Source organism: Ovis canadensis, chromosome 12, assembly GCF_042477335.2.
Source record: "Ovis canadensis isolate MfBH-ARS-UI-01 breed Bighorn chromosome 12, ARS-UI_OviCan_v2, whole genome shotgun sequence".
In the NCBI taxonomy this organism is placed as follows: Eukaryota; Metazoa; Chordata; class Mammalia; order Artiodactyla; family Bovidae; genus Ovis; species Ovis canadensis.
The window spans coordinates 73,943,078-73,960,124 of record NC_091256.1 but is presented as its reverse complement, the minus strand read 5'-3'; positions in this window follow the sequence as shown (position 1 = coordinate 73,960,124).

Here is a 17,047-nt window from a genome sequence, read left to right as displayed (position 1 = left end):
TTTCTGTGTGCCAAGGACTCTGCAGTTACTTTCATATACAGTCATTTCACATGACTTAGTGACTGAACAGCAGCTGTTTCTCAGTATCTGTGAGGGATTGGTTCTAGGACCTCTGACCCATAGATGCCAAAATCCACAAGTGCTTATGATATCCCTTTCTGTATATCGTATCATTTAAATATGACAACCCCAGAAGTGTTATATTCCTTCTGCTGCAGAAGAGAAAACTGTGACTCAGAGAGGTTGAGCAATTTGCTCAAAGCCACACAGCTAGTAAGGTTGGAGTTGAGATTAAAAAACCAAGTCTACTTGACACTGAGATGCTCCCTTCTCTACCACATCACACTTCTACCTCTTCCTTGAGATGAATGAAGCTGACATTAGGTAGAGTTGGAGATATGTTTGTAGAATGGGGGCCACATTGAAGACACTCGTGAAGATGCATGTTGTTGTTTAATCCAAATACTCATTCATGGGATCCTTTTTGCCCCTCTAAACTGATCTTGCCTAAATATCATTCCAAACCTTGTAAAAGTCTCCCAGGCTTCCACAGATCTGTGCAGAGTTCCAGGGGCTGGCATCTCCCCAGGCTCCTCTGATCTCGATCACGGCTTCGCCTGAACTGGCTGAGAGAGCCTCTTGTATCCTCTGGGCACTCTGAGGTCTCTACCTCCAATTCTACAATGTGGCATTCTCACAAAGCACTTCTATTTGTGGTAGACTTTACAGAGGTTTTTAAAATCTTTTTATTTGATATTGAAGTATAGCTGATTAACAATGTTGTGATAGTTTCACATGGACAGCAAAGCGACTCAGCCATTCATGTACCTGTATCCATTCTCCCCCAAACTCCCCTCCCATTCAGGCTGGCACATTACATTGAGCCGAGTTCCCTGTGCTGTACAATAGGTCCTTGTTGGTTATTCATTTTAAATATAGCAGTGTCAAAAGAGGGATATTTATCCTAGCAACACAAACAGTTTCCAATTGACCATAACTCAACTCTTGTTCTTAAAATCTTAGTTTTCGCCACTGGAGTTTTTCACTGGCTTCTTCACCAAAGGGTGTCAGTCTGCTTCAGCCATTCCTGTGTTAGCCTTCTTTTTCCTCTCCTTTTTCTCTCTCTTCTTTGCCCCTTCTCTCCTGTGATAGCTTTGAGAATGCTAAAATTTTCTCATTCTATTATTCTGAGCAACTGTCCCCAGTCCCTACCCCCCTCTGCTGGTCTAAGCCTTCTCATGCAAATCCAAGTTCATCAAGGTACTCCTCTGATTAAGAGTTCCCATGGAACAAGATCCAGCTGCCTGTTTTTGATTTTTATATTGTCCTGTGTGCAGAGAGAAGCAAGGCCATCTGCTGTGGTGGGAAGCTGGGAGGGGAAGAGCAGGAGTAAGAAAGGGTTTGAAAAGGGAGTGAAAATGTCAGGTAGCCACTGAGGGCAAAAAACGCCAGGGATGACAAATGACTCAGCTGAAGCAGAAATCTTTTGGACTTTTCTCTAGTAAATAGCCATCCAAGCAGGGGAAAAAAATGGTGAAAGATGGTTGTCGTTTCTCGGGGCTAGAAATCTGCAGAGTGATCACAGGATAAAGACAAAGCACAAAGTTGTATAAAGTGATGGTGAGACGGTTACCGATGAGATAGGCTGTGACTCTGGTTGGGTGAGGGTGGTGTGGAAGTAGAATCAAGAAGAGAAGAGAGAAGAGATAAAAATGAGTTCAACAAGATAGGCAAACAAGGGTTGTGAGAGGAAAGGCGAAACGGGGGAAGGCAGTGGTCAAAGGGGTTCTGAGGTTACATCTTAACAACTGGTTGGTCCTCCTGGCCCTCGGGGATCACCCAGTGTGCTGGGGCTGGCCCTGAGCAGCCGATCACTGCCTCCCAGCTCTCCCATCTTCTCCCTGAGAGGCAAGGCTGCAGTGGCATAAAGCAGCCCACCCCACCGGGCCCTGACATGAAACGAGAAGGGCTAATTGGGAAATCAGGAACCCCCTTTACCCCAGCTCCCTCCAAGTGTCTCCAAGCAGTCGTCCAGTCTAGAAAGAAGCACAGTGGCACAATAGCTGCTGCTTCTCTCTCCCACTCCTCTCCCTGACATCCCACTCTCTTTGTAGGGAACATTGTTCTCTTTTGTCTGCTGCTTCTCATGTAGGGAGGTGGAGGCAACCGGCATTTGGTTTCCCTAGAGTTGAAATTGAGCACATCTCTACTCCTGAAATTCTCTGCAATTTACATCTGCTCCGTTTCATCATCTTGTAGTCCCGTTGTTCATAAGTTGTCTTCCTCCCCTCCACAGCCTCCCACATCCTCATTTCAGTTTTTGCACTTTCATTTACTGTTCTTCCAATCACGTGGCATTTCTGTTAACGCTGTATCAGAAGATGAGCGGAGATAGCCTGGCTTTGAGCAATTGTTAAACGTGAGCTGTCATTTAGGAGGTGTTCCGCATGCCATAGACGAGCCGTCTGTCCTCTGTGTACCCTAAAACAGCCTCTTTCCTGCCAGTGTCTTCTCTCTGTACTTCTGCCCCAAGTCGTCTCACTAATAACTTGATATTCTGTGCTATTGTGCCTATGGCACAGTCAGGGGCCATTTTAACGTGATAACAAATGTCGTTAGTCATGGGGCCATATGGAGACTCAGTGGGTGGTACCATTAGCTGTAAAGCTTGAGGCAGATTTGGAGTTGCCTTGTCCAGAAGAGAATCCTAAGTCCAAGAAATGTTTTAATAAAATGTACTGGAATAGATTTTAAGCTGCTCTACCATCAAACAGAAGTCTTCCTCTTAATTTAATTGTATTTCCCCCAAATAATTTCAGACGTGACAGGAATGGGCAGAAATTCCTGACTCTTTACATCATCCACAATAACCATTTTGTTATCCTATAATGGCCACACTTAAAGACATGCAGATTCAATCCCTGTGTCAGGAAGATCCCCTGGAGAAGGGCATGGCAACCCACTCCAGTGTTCTTGCCTGGAGAATCCCATGGACAGAGGAGCCTGGTGGGTACAGTCCACGGGGTCACAAAGAGTCGAATATGACTGAGGGATGAGCATACAATCACGGCTTTCCCCGTAGCCAGGATGGAGTGCTCTTAGCTCATTGTTCAGGGGATTAGGTAGGAAGCTGGTGACGGTTTTCCATCAGTATTTCACTATGAATCTACATCTTTCTAATGAACTGACAAGTAAACAGCAGTGGACTTAGGGCAAGATCTTTATCAGCCAATGAATTATAAGTAACCTTTGACTCTTGATGGAGAAGGAAATGACAACCCATTCCAATATTCTTGTCTGGAAAATCCCACAGAAGAGACTGGTGGGCTGTGGTCCATGGGACCATAGCAGAGAGTCGGACGTGACTGAGTGACTTTTGAAGCAACATGCTCACCCTTCAAAGTGATGTCATCAGCTTTTCACCAAAAGCAACCTGCTTTTCAATCACATGGACCAAAATAGAGCATGACTGTAAGCAGCTCACAGGCAGGGCCCACGTCTCTCGTCAGTGCACCTAGAACATGTTAGGCAAGAAGTAGGTTCTCCTGGCAGAAATGAGCTGAATGTGGAGCCTACAAGGTCATCCACAAGATCATCTATTTCAGGATTTCCAAAGATAATTTCCTTAGAACATTAAGGCTCAATGGGATGGAGGTTAAAAGGTTGGCGGGGGCAGAAGGGGTAGGATAAGAGAAGGCTGCCAGGACTGTTTCACGGCCAAGTTAGTTTGAAAACTGTGATTGACAGAATTTTCATTGTTCGTGGAGGTGGTGTGTGTTTATTACAGGACATACCTAGTCTTCAAAGTGCTTCTGAACCTTGTGAAAGACCAAAAAAGGGATAAAATGGGATTGTGTCTTTCCCACTAGAGTACTGTGTATCAGTTTGGGAAAGGATGATCCAGTCCGACTGTCTCATTTTATAGAAAAGAAAATGATGCTGAAAGAGGCAATGACATGCTCAGAAACATTTGACTTACTAGTCACACGTCTGGAATCAGGACCTAGAGCTCTCTTTACTGTGCATTTTCCAGTGTGGGAAGGAGAAGGGGGTCACCACACAGCCTTCCGCACCCAGGTAATAGGGAAAGAAACGAATGAATGAACCAGTCACAGGAATCTGATGTCAAGTGCTTATTTTCAGCCTGACATTTCAAAGCTTGATGCCCTTCGACTGTCAAGAATTCCCCCAGACCTCCCTAGGCCCTTAGAGGAGGAATGCATTTTCCCTCAGGAACTGCACAGTCCCCAGATTTCTGATCTGTGTGAAGAGATGTCATGCCCTGCTTTATATTTTATTCATGTTGGCCCAAGTCATCACGTCACCAACAAAAAGGGCAAAATGATCCTTACAAAAAGAATCTTATGGACAAATGCAACAAGGCCCTTTGCTGAAACTAGATTAAAAAAAAAATAAAATGCCAAGAAGAACAGCTAAACGTGCATGGAACACTAGACAGAGGGGTGTGCATGTGATGAAGTGGGGGTGTCTTCTGAATCACTTCCCTAAATTTAGCAATGCAGTTAAAAAAAATAAGCCTTTAAGATCTGCTTCCCAGAAATCCTGTTATTTCTTTGCACATGTCTTACGTAAGTCTGTGCCACAGGCTTGCAGAATAATGCGATGGGAAGGGCACAGCCCTATTTTGCAAGAACCAACAAGAGAAATCCAAGGGAATTTGAGAGGATAAGAAACTCAGGAGAATCCACCCTTTGCCTTCTCTAGCCGTGCAGCTGTGAATGGTGCCATCTAAAGCAAGTGATGTCTGTTAAGTGCTTCCCACCTAGATGTTGTGGGGTAATTCAAAGATGCATTCATCTCCCCTCCAGAACAGAGCTGTCATTGTTGTCATTCATCATTTCCAAAAGCCTTTGTTATTGTTCTTATTTAATCCCTAAAGGAACATCTCTGCCGCACGCCCTCACTGCCTCATCACATCACTCTGCTCAGCTGCTTTCCTTTCTCAAGTCTCCCGCTGTGAGTGGATCTGGAAAGGCAGGCCTCCAGAGCTCTTAGGAGTTCATTTTTTGGTTCCTCTTCCAGCTAACACCTAGTGGGTTCATATGCATTTTCTCTGAATCTCCTCTTTGCAAGTGGTACATTTGAAGAGAATCCTGAAGGCAGGATTGTGTGCTTCACAGATGATGTCATTGAAAGTCACATTTAAGTGGAAACAAATGCTCTACATGTTTTCCAGTTTCTGTCTGCCTGCCTTTGTAAATGTCACATTTGGGGTCAGCTTTGAGCTGGCAGGCTACAGTTCATGGGGCCGCAAAGAGTTGGTCACGACTGAGCACACACACTCACAGGGGGCGCTCTGAAACCCATAAGAGGTTTGAAATTTATGTAATTGCAATGGGATGCCAGTGAAGGGAGTGAAAGAGGTTACCATGGCAGACTCATCTCTTCTCCAGAAGCCTCTTCAGGTTTTCATCAAAAGCTTTACTTACCTGGACCCTCTTTCAAACCATGCCTCCTCTGTCCTGAGACTTCTTTCTCTGCCTTCCCCGATAAAACCTTTTCACCAATCTGCAATCCAATTTAATCCTCTTTTGTTTCCCCGCTGAGCTGTAAGAGAGTCATGAATCCCTGCTAGCTAGTGCTCTGGAAAGAGGCTGATAAACAAATTCACAGTCACCTATAAGTTCACATATTATTTGCCTAAGATACTTTACATTTTAACAGAAGTATGCTTGTGAATTCATAAGGTTATTGGAATGCCTAGAACAAGGCGTAGGGATGAATTCAAGCAAGATTACTGCTTATGCTCAAGCGGGACAGACAAACAATAAGTAAGTAAACAACCCAGTAAGATGATTTGGGGGCTGGGTAGCAATAAGTTCTATGAGGAAAATAAAGCAAGATAATGGGGAGCTGGAGTGAACAGGGTCTTCATTGAGGAACTGACATTTGAGTCTTCACCTGAATGAAGAAAAGCAGAGAAAGATCTCAGGCAGGATGTTCCAGGCAAGGGAAAAGGCAGTGTAGAGTTCCTGATGTAGGAGCAACCTGGATGGGAACAGAGAAGGAGAGTGTGTATGTGTAGTGAGTAGGGGCAGAAAGGAGGGGGTAGCTCTGAAGGGGTGAGCTGGGGTAGGTCATGGAGCACTTTGGTGGGAAAGACCCCCTGGAATAGTAAATGATACCCCACTCCAGAATTCTTGCCTGGAAAATTTCATGGATGGGATCCTGGAAGGCTACAGTCCATGGGGCTGCAAAGAATTGGACATGACTGAGCACACACAAGCACACGTGGAGAATCTTGAAACCCATAGGAAGTTTGGAATTCATGCAATTGCAATGGGATGCCTCTGGAGGGTTTTAAGAAGGGAATTGGTATGATCTAATGTAAATCTTAATAGACCAGCCCCTAACTTAATAAATCTCTGTATTTGTAGAGAACTTTCAAGGCAGTGGAGGAAGAACTAAAATATGGTGGGTTGAGAAGTGGATTCAGGAGGCATCAGTTGCAGTTCTAATTCTGCCCCAAACGACTGACCCAGCTACTGCACCTCATTGTCTTAGGCTTTCCAATAAGAGAAGATGAGGTTGGGCCAATGAATGTTCCTAGTGCTTTTCACATCAAAACACTCATAGACAATGATAGCTGTGCAGCACCCCTAGAAATAATAAGGCTAGATGATCTTGAAGTTTCCTCTAGTTGTGCTGTCTTGAGATTTCATGGCATTTTCCTATGATGGCCCTCAATCCATACCACCCAATTATCTGTTTTAACTAAAGTAAAGACAGTATTAATCTAGGTTATAATGACTAGTTTGGCCTGTTGTTTCACATTTGCCACATATCAAAATTGAAAGTGTTAGTTGCTCAGTCATGTCTGACTCTTTTTGACCCTAGGGACTATAGCCCACCAGGCTCCTCTGTCCATGGTGGGAATACTGGGGTGGGTTGCCATTCCCTTCTCCAGGGCATCTTTCCAAGCCAGGGATTGAACCCAGATCTCCTGCATTGCAGGCAGATTCTTTACCATCTGAGCCACCAAGGAAGTCTCCCCCAGTCCCACAAACATCACACTTCATCCTGTTAGGTAGTTAGAATAGGAAAAAGGAGTCTAAGATGGCAGTGGCTAAAAGACAAAGAAAGGAAAAAGCCAGCAAAAATGGAACAAAAGAAAAATCCACGGACAGGGAGTAAGAACTTCAGGTGAAACAAATACGCCCCCTTCTTGACTAGCCCGATTTGCATAGGGCAGGCTCAAGGAGGGGAGGAGGAAAACATATAAAAGCAGGAAGCCAAGACGGACTGGGGCCCCTCCTTTGGGGTCGACCCGCCCTCATGCCTTGAGGGTGCACTTTCTTTTGCTTGCAGAATAAAACTTAGCTGTAACAGAGATGTAACGCTGGTCCACCATTTTGAATTTTTGCTGCGGTGAGACACAACAGAGGAAGTTATACAATCCCTGAGAATCCTGAATAATCAAGCATCGGCGTCTGTGCTTTGTGCTGCCAACCATGCAAATGTCCCAGACACACAGGGTCTCAAGACCTCCTCCTTTGCCACTTGAGTGGCCAATTCCTTCTTGAAGCAATGTGCCCAGCTCAGAACTAGTGGTGTTTCAGAATGTTCTAGCGTTCTGAAACAGCTCATCTGGATCTCCAAGAGTCTATCACAGTCACGTATAGAAGTAGAAATTTGTATTGTTTCCTTTCCTCTTTTCCATACTCCAAAAGAAATTTCTTAAAGCAGGGGTCCCCAGCCTATCGAATCTAATACCTGATGATCTGAGGTGGAGCTGATGTAATGATAATAGAAATAAAGTTAGCAATAAATGTAATGTGCTTGAATCATCCCCAAACCATCCCTCCCTCCACCTCCAGTCCATGGAAAAATTGTTTTCCACAAAACCAGTCCCTGGTGCCAAAAAGGTTGGGGACCACTGTCTTATAGAATGAAAAAGCAATAGCTACAGTTGATGTAACAGATAAGACATGGAGACTGGAGGTATTTTGCATCAGGGGATCAGAAATCACTCTACTGCCATAAATGGCAAATGTGTAAAGATGGCAGAACTCAACCTCCACCTCAGGGCGTGTTATCTGTCTCAGATGTTCAATAGTGCAGATGCACGGGGATATACCCATCTTCATTTTCCTGTATCCTTTGAGACTTAGCCGAATATATACAAGCTGATTAAACTACACCACCCACATTTATTCCAACTCTATACTTCAGATCCCCTTTAACCTTTAAATTTTTTTTAACCTTTTCTACATTTACCTTTGATCTGCACCTCCTCATGACCTCAGTTCTCTGACCACCCTAGTTCTATCAGCCCATCTTTCCTATCCCCAGCCTCACTTATCCCCCTTCTCACTGTATACCATGCGTTCACCAGGATCCCTTGCGACCCTGACCTTCTACCTTATCAGTTCTTGACCATTGTAACTCCCTGAATTCTTCAACATTATCAGAATTACAGAACCCTGACAACTGGGCATTGATTGTGAAAGGGTCAACTGGGTGGCCTTCTCTGATCAACACTGGGCCCCACTTAGCTGGTCACAGGCTCCTCCAGAAGTATCCATGCCTTTGCAGAAGGCTTTCTTTTGTGTTTCATGGAAGCAGTTCCAATGGAGAAAAAAAATTAGACTTGAGGAAATAAAAATGGGTACCTCAAACTCTTATATAACTAACTAGTATTTTCCTCACATTTCATTTTTCTCTTCTATTGGCTGTAGTCACCCTCTCATGTCCCTGACTTCAAGTAACAGCTAAATATTTCTTCCTTTGTCCCATTACTGAACACGCATTCCTTTATGTTCACGTCTCCTCTATTTCTAGATAATGGGCTTCTTTCAACACTAAAAATATTGCACTCCACGCTTGTCTCATGGCTTCTATAGAGAACTCCAATATAATACTTATCCGTCTTCCTCTATAAGTAAAATGTTTTCCCTCCTCACTTTTTTACAAGACTTTGTCTTTGATTTTCTGTAGTTTGAATATAGTATACATAGGTACAGCTTTCTTAAATTTATCCTGTTTCGTGTTCTCTAAGCTGCTTCAATCTGTGATTTGGTGTCTGTCATTAATTTTGGGACAGTCTCAGCCATTATTACTTCGACTATTTTATTTCTTTCTGCTCTTTCTGGTATTCATGTTATACCTTTTATAATTGTTCCTCAGTTCTTAGAAATACTGTTCAGTTTTTCATTTTTTTCTCTTTGCTTTTCATTTTGAAAGGTTTTTATTTTTAAAATTTTCCCTTGCTGGCTGCATGCCATGCAGGATTTCAGTTCCCTGACCAGGAATCAAACCCATAACCCTTTCAGTAGAAGCACTGAGTCCTAACCACTGTACTGCTATGGTAGTCCACTGAAAAGTTTTTATTGACGTAATTTTAAACTCGCTCATTCTTTCCTTGGCATGTCTAGTTTGCTGATGATCAACAGAGATGCTTTTTATTTCTCATATAGTGCTTTTTATTCCTAGCATTTAAAAATTATTTTGCAGAGTTTTTCTCTCTCTGCTTACACTACCAATCTGCTCTTGCATGAGGTCAGGGTTTTCCATTTTTAACACTAATCATGGTTATTTTAAATTTCCAGTTTAATAATTCCAAAATCTCTGCTATATCTGAGTTTGGTTTTGCTGGTTCCCTGATGGCTCAGATGCTAAAGAATCTGCCTTCAATGAAGGAGACCTGGGTTTGATCCCCAGGTCGGGAAGATCCCCTGGAGAAGGGAATGGCAACCCACTCCAGTATTCTTGCCTGGAGAATTCCATGGACAGAGGACCCTGGTGGGCTACAGGACTTGGACCAAAGAGTCTGAGGAGCCTGGTGGGGAAAGAGTTGGACACGACTGAATGACTAACACTTTCACTTTCACTTATTGCTTCATGCCAGAAGCATGGGAGAATTTTTCTTGAATATTCACCCTCAAACCTGGTGGGACTCCTGGAGGTAAAACTCATGAAAGTATGGGGACTCTCTCCCCTTAAAGCTAGGCTCCCAGGAGTTTTATCTTTCAAGTTAGTCTTAGTTCAGTTTCTAGCAATTAGTGATTTACTCTTAAATGTTCCTAACTGGTTCCTGCAGCAGCTTCTGTTCCAAGCAAGCTGTGATTCTTTGTATTTACATGTCTTTTAAGGTGAAAAGGTTGGCAGTGTGCCCTGTGACCTCTATTGTGTGATTATTCTAAGAAGAGTGTTTGATACTGGGTTTTTTTTTTTTCCATTTTTTCTTATGAGGTAGGAGCCTCCACTTCCGAGATCTTCCTATGTTCAACTGGCAACTGTGGACTTCTTATTCATCTTTGAGGTCTGTTATAAAGATACGATAACTGGAAAAAACAGCAAATATCTAAATAGTTGCTAGGTCAGAGTTTAAAAGAACTAAAAAGGCAGGACCATCCCTCTAAAGATATAAGGCTTGTTTTTAGCTGTATTGTAAGAGAAGGAGCTTTACTCCTTGAACTTGTTTTGTTCAGAATTAAGTGCTTGCCCAAACCCTCCAACCCATGATCAGATCCCAGTCCCCAGTTTACTCCTTACTCAGCCTATCTTTGCTAGGTACCAGATTCGTGATTCTTACTGACCCTAACTTATTCTCAGAGTTTCCTAAACCTCAACCTGGATAATCAAGAACTTGCATTCTACTGTCATCTACTATGAGTGCCCTGAATTCCCTTCTTCCCAATTCTAACATTTATTCTTTTTTTTTTTTTTAAGGAGGTAACATTTATTGAGCAGATTAGTAACACTGGGTACTGTGTCAATTGCTTTTTGAAGATTATCTCATTGACTCCTCATAACAAATATGATGTGTAGTTTCTGTTTTTGGATGGTATGTGAAAGGTGACAAACTGCCTAATTCACATAGCTAGTAGGTGGTACAGTCAGGAGATTTTCAATCTTGTCTCTTTGTCCAGTCTCAGTGTGTCCATCCATCTATCCTGCAAGCAAATACTGAGCACCTACATGTCACAGGCACAGAGCTAGGTGCTTAGCTGAAACAAAGGTAAATTACATCTTGCCCTCAAGAGTTACAATACCCTACTTGGAGAAGGGATAGAAGAGGATGAAGAAGTGGCAAAAAGGGTAATAGAAAGGGGAAATGAGAGAGAACTCATTTTTCCATAGACATCTTTATAGCACCTCAATGCAAATAGCTTTTCTTTCTCCCCTTCAATAATAGACAAATCTGGGACTTAGCCCTTTAATTCTTGAGAATTTCAACCCAAGTTAGAATTTCAGGAACATCTTTGAAAGATACTGATAAAAATATTTGTTGTTTAGTCAATAAGTCATGTCTGACTCTCTGCAACCCCGTGGACTGCAACATGTCAGGCTTCCTTGTCCTTCACTATATCCTAGAGTTTGCTCAAACTTATGTGCATGGAGTCAGTGATGCCATGCAACCATCTCATCTTCTGTCACCCTTTTCTCTTCCTGCCCTCAATCTTCCCCAGCATCAGGGTCTTTTCCAGTGATTTGGCTCTTGGCATCAGGTAGCCAAAATATTGTAACTTCAACTTCAGCATCAGTCCTTTCAGTGAATTCTTACCCCTCAATGTGCCTCCCGAACTAGTCAGAAAACAGAAAGGCCAAAGCTGGAAGAGGATATCTTACAGCTATAATGCTAATGTACCTCCTCCTACCAGTCTTATCCCCAGAAAGAGTCACCAGCCTATGATCAACTCTGCAAAAGTAACGCCTCAGTTCAGTTCAGTTGCTCAGTTGTGTCCGACTCTTTGTGACCCCATGACTTGCAGCACGCCAGGCCTCCCTGCCCATCACCAACTCCTGGAGTTCACTCAAACTCACGTCCATCGAGTCGGTGATGCCATCCAGCCATCTCATCCTCTGTCTCCTCCTGCCCCCAATCCCTCCCAGCATCAGAGTCTTTTCCAAAGAGTCAGCTCTTCGCATGAGGTGGCCAAAGTACTGGAGTTTCTGCTTTAGCATCATTCCTTCCAAAGAAATCCCAGGGCTGATCTCCTGCAGAATGGGCTGGTTGATGCCATTTTTGCAGCCTGTGGACCTGCATTAAACTTGGGTTGGGGCAGACCAAGTAAGAGTCCTGCCTGTTTGTGCACTCAGTCCAGAAATTGTTATATGCTCTGTCAGTTCTAATATATGTATTAGTACAATGCTCTAAAGTTCTACCTGATCTTAGCTTTTTAAAGCTTCACAAATGTCCAGTTCTGAGTTGTGCAGTGATTTTGGTGTGGGAACCATCTCCAGAGATGACTATAAATGATAGAATAGGTAGATGGATCCAAGAGAACAAATGCAACATGGGAGAAGAGGGAATGATGCGACCTTGAGCCAGGAAGGAAACTTAGAGGTCATTTAGATTTGCAGCCCTCAGTGCTGAGGGGCTGACTGCACTAACAGTTCTCAAGCATTGTCAGGGCACTGGAGCCTTGTTCTGTTCTGCAAGTGTGATAATAAGTAGTGTGCTTGTTATACTACTCTGAGAGTGGATGATAAGTGTAATAATAAATAGCAGCTGGCTTTCCGAGCTATTAATCCCTCTGACCAGATGAATCACATGTCCCCCAGGAACAGTTTCTATCTTTCATTATCTTAAAAAACTGAGCAGCTAGTTTAAAAAACCTATCAGCTAGTTTTAAAAAAAAAGTTTCTGCATGAAAATACATCTCATGGAGTATCCTGATATGAGATTCATTTTGTAAGCCCATATATTTTCCTTTTATCGCCCATATACAACTTGCTTCCTGTCTTCCTACTTGTAAACTTCTCTCTGCTTCTCTGGATGTCTTTCCCATTTCTTTACAGTCTATTTCCCTTTCCTCTGAAGACTTAGAGCAGACAGACCTTCTCTGATGCCCCTGAGATGTTTAGAATTGGACTTGTTACTTAACCTCTCTAAAACTCAGTGTTCTCCTCTGAAAAATGGGGATAATGGTGGTTATTTCATAGTTACTGCAAGGTTAAATGAGATACGATAGGTAAGGACTGTAGCTCAGGGTCCAGACTGTAATGAGAACATCACTATTGCTCGCTGTTCTCTTTAGCCATTGCTGCTCTTGTTCTCACTTATTATTCATGTTTCCTCTTCTCCCTATTTCTTTTTTCCTACATGAGAAAGCCATGTCTGGATTTTCTCAGATTTCCTGTGTAAGGAGCTCCTTTAAAAAATCCAGAGGTTTGCTTATGCATCAAAGTATTTTCAACCCAGCATTTAAATATCTATGATGAAGATATGACTGTCACGTTTAGTCTGGCTGGCAAGGCCTGGGGTTTCCTTTTCAACTTATCCTAGTATGAAATCTATACACAGTAGCTTCCAGTGAAAATCGTGGCGTAAGGACTGAGAGGCATCTTATAGCCCTCTTCTATCCCAGACTCCATGGAAGTATCCTGACGACTTCAGTTATACAGTGGACTCCAGTTATTACAAAGTTATTAGCTGACAATTGCAATCCAGAATGGCAGTAGAAAGGTAGAGTCTCTCTCCCCCGCTGACTCCTCATCTTCCCGCCCCCCTCCCTGCCCCATATAAATCTAACCTCTTCTTTCTTTCCTGGGACTCAGTTCCACCTGGTTTCCTGGGGCCACACCCAGAACAGGGACAAAGAGAACTGGGAAATCTTCCTGCCAAGCCAGGCTCTCAGATGGCCCTGAGGGTGCCTGCTGAAATATGTATAACCTTAGTCACTTAGAAATACATCTCATTAAATGAGATATTTTTTAAAGAATGGGAAATAATTTATAAAGATAAAAATAACTCAGCCTTGCCGTGAGAGTGCAGAAATAAATTCTGTACCTTCTCTGCCTGATTTGGGGAGGGAGGGAAGAGAGCGGGGAGTGGGGAGAGAGAATATGAGAGAGCACGAGCAAGAATATGGTGAGAGAGAATGCATTCTGGCTGAAGCTAAGTGAGAATAAAAGCTTGACCAACCAGCAGTGGTGCTCTGAGGCCCAGGGATCTTGGTCAGGATAGTGGAGTGGAATTGAATTTTTTAAAAATCTATTCCTTAGTTCAGAGCTCCTGAGTCTTTCCCAGCATGGTGCTTTGTTTTAGACAATGGCACACCCCAGGGGTATGCATCCATCCAGCCCCAGTTCGTCTCCCTCCCCGACACCTTTTAATTGCAGGGCTCTGAAAGCAGAAACCAGGGAGTTCTCGAAGGTCCTTTCTTTCAGTGTTTTTAAAATATACTGCTTGGCGTTTGCTTTGGCAGATTCTTTTTTTTTTAATTTCTGCTTCATTGACTATGTTTTTTTTTTTAAATTTTAAAATCTTTAATTCTTGCATGTGGATTCTTTACCGACTGAGCCACCTGAAAAGCCCAACACATAGATCACCTGGAGACAAATTGACTCCTCAACAATGTTGACCATTCTAATTTGTGAATATGGTATATTCCTCTATTTATTTAGGTATTCTTTGATTTTTCTCAGCAATGTTTTGTATTTTTCAGTGCCAATATTTAAAGTGCTATACTTAATCCTCTGAACATCCCTAAGAGACAGGTACTATTATACCTATTCTTGCAGAAAAGAAAACTAAGGCTCATGGACATTAAATGTCTTCCGCAGGGTCATGTAGCTGGGGGAATGACTGTGTGGATAAAATAAAATTATGCAAGGACAAGATATTTATCAGTTGTGAAGTGCCACTCCAATGCCAGCTATGATTATGGCTGCATTCTTTTGAGCACATGGGCCTCAGAGTGAGTGAAAGTCACTCAGTCACGTCCTACTCTTTGCGACTCCATGGAATGTAAAGTCCATGGAATTCTCCAGGCCAGAATACTGGAGTGGGCAGCCTTTCCCTTCTCCAGGGGATCTTCCCAACCCAGGGATCGAACCCAGATCTCCTGCATTGCAGGCGGATTCTTTACCAACTGAGCTATCAGGGAAGCCCAAAGTCATGGTCTTTTGTTAACTCAGTGGCAACTAGGTTACAGAGTTATTACACTGCAGGGAGTCCAAGAGCCCCAGTTCCTGTACCAGTCAGGCTGCCATGGAATTCTCCAGGCCAGAATACTGGAGTAGGTAGCCTTTCCCTTCTCCAGGGAATCTTTCCAACCTAGGGATTGAACCTGGGTCTCTTGCATTGCAGGCAGATTCTTTATCAGCTGAGCCACAAGAGAAACCCATGGGCCCCATTCTAGCATGCAATTATTCAGAGCCTTGCTCCTCTGTGAACCCAGGGTCCTTAACATCTTGGCTTGGAGGGTTGTCTTCTAGACTTTAAATTTCCCCTTCTGACTAAAATTTGGTGTCCTGAGAAAAACCGTTGGTGCAAGAGCCATGTCTTTCTCATTCCTCTCACCCTGCATTGTCTGGCATGATGTTTGACACATAGCTTGTGCAGTAGGTGTTTGCTGAAATGATGGTCTAGCCATGAGGGTAAATTTTGTTAGCGCTTATCATGCTTTCTTAAAATAATTCCTTGAGCAAAGATCACTGTGGCTCAGTAGAAACTTAGGGACCAGTGGCTGAAATTCAAGAGATATCTAAGTTGTCTATTCCAGATTTTCGAGGGAAGTAAGAGCTGAGGATGTGGGCAAATGAGTAAGCCTCTTCTCTCACGTATTTTTGAATTGCTGCAATACTGTATTTCTGCTTTAGTAGTTTAGTTTAATCAGTAGAAATGCAACTTAGTAAACACTAGATCATAGATTAGAAGGTAAATCATTTCAAGTCTCTGAACTAAAGACTGTTTTCTATGTTAAAATATCCAAAACATGCAATTATGAGAGACAATTTGCTTCAGAAAATGAACCATAAAACTCAGAGCCAGTAGCTCACGAGGAGAGCTCTTTGTGTACGTTTTTAAGAGGGTAGAAGGGTCAGGGTTTGAAATGAAAAAGAAAAATTTCTACCTCATCTCCACTACTATAAACTGAAAATGCAAAGTGTGAGACACATGATCTTTTACTGTCCTGTCAATGGCATATCATCTAAACAAGGAAAAGCTACAAAACAGTTGTCACAGTGAGTTTTTCATTATCACATATTCGTGGGTTGACCATATAGAACCTAAGGAAGAAACGTCTAAGATTTTTTAAGGGAAGAAGCTGTCTCAACAGTTCTGACCTTGCATGCAACCAGGGGATACCCCCAAAACATGAGTTATAATTACATCGTATGTTTCACAGGCAGTCTTGGGCTTTGCTGTTTGTCAAAATACAAAATAATATCTAATGATGGGACCAGCAGAGAATCAAATGCAGAAAAAAGTTTTTGTATGATTAGAAACAGTAAGGCACAAAATATAAACATAAAGAAATAACAAATTTCTTTACTTTAGAAATTTTATTCATAAGAAAATCATTTAAGTATCAAATATCAGCTTTTTTTTTTTTCTCATTCAAGGGAACAACAAGAAGTATAGGGAAAATGTATCTATTTTATGTTCAAGTGTTCAGGTTATGTTCTGCATTAGTCCATATAGATTCTTCTCTGTGACTTTCTCTCATCGGTCCTCTGAAGGTTAATAGACTATTGACCTAGAGAAGCACAGAAGAGAATAATAATTATAGTGAAAATTATAGCATTGATAATCCCCCTTGAAGTGAAACAAGGACTTCCTTATATTAAATGCAAGGCATCCCTTGTATCTTCACGTTAGTGCTCACGTAAAATTTAGGCAACTTAGCTGAAACAATTAGTGTTTCTACACTTGGGATTAGGTTCAAATAAATCAGTTGTCTTTCATTACAGTATACATAGTTTCTCTGGATGAAATAGGTCGAATAATTCCCAAATCCCTCCTCAAACCTCTTTCAGTACCTTTTTAAAGTATTAATGGAGTATTAATTTGTCCGTTAATACTTTTTTCCCCTTTTCCTCACTAACATTATATGAAATTGAGATACTTGTCCTTTCGTATTGTGTTCCTTTTATTATAACTGCAGGGAATTAATAAATGGTGAACAAGTAATAGAAACTAAAATGTGCTGCTGGCATTAACGTAGTTTGAGTTACAAAAATTTAAAGAAGTAGAAATGCAGCTTTGAGGTCCATTTAACTATTGAAGATTTCAGAATATAATGTAATCACCCAATTTCATTCTTGTTTTATTAGATCCAGGTTTTCTAATGGT